This window comes from Cynoglossus semilaevis, chromosome 20 (assembly GCF_000523025.1).
Source record: "Cynoglossus semilaevis isolate Cse_v1.0 chromosome 20, Cse_v1.0, whole genome shotgun sequence".
Classification (NCBI taxonomy): domain Eukaryota; kingdom Metazoa; phylum Chordata; class Actinopteri; order Pleuronectiformes; family Cynoglossidae; genus Cynoglossus; species Cynoglossus semilaevis.
This window is the reverse complement of record NC_024326.1, coordinates 14405859-14406506: the sequence shown is the minus strand read 5'-3', so window position 1 is coordinate 14406506 and position 648 is coordinate 14405859.

Genomic DNA, 648 nt, shown 5'->3' with positions numbered 1-648 from the left:
TCACTGTCTTATCTCTGCTGGTTCGAGTTCCCTGCTCCGGCCCCCTACTGGCGAAGGCAGGAAACACACGGGCAGAACATCGGCCTCCGCTCCTCCACCGAAGCCCAGTGTTTATAATCCAGCCTATAATCCACACCTGTGGCTCATCTATATGTTTGCCCTTTTTTTTTTAAAGAGTGTTAAAGGAGTAGTCAAAAGAAAACAGAAACAGCGCCACCGTTTGTCACCCTTGGTAAAGCAGGTGTAACCGTAATCAGAGGGAGGGCGGGGCAACTGTATCTGACGGTGTTTGTGGACCTGTGTGTCATGGACGGTGCTGTGTGGCTACGTCTCCTTCACGCTCACGCCAGCGTGTACACGTGATACCACCCAAGACCACCAGAGGGCCCCAAATCTGATCCCAACAAAACCCACTCATCACAACCACCAGCTAGACTCTAGAACGTGGGCCACATCTTACAGATTACCATCGTCCGCTAATGCTAATGCTAATGCTAATGCTACTTTGTCCAGTCTACATCTGACCCTCATGAGTTACGGCCCCCTAGTGGCCCACATGGGTTCACCCCGATCAACTTTGGGACCCACGTAGGAAGCTCTCGGTTGGCCCACATGGACAGGCCCGGCGTGGACGGCGAATCAGAATCA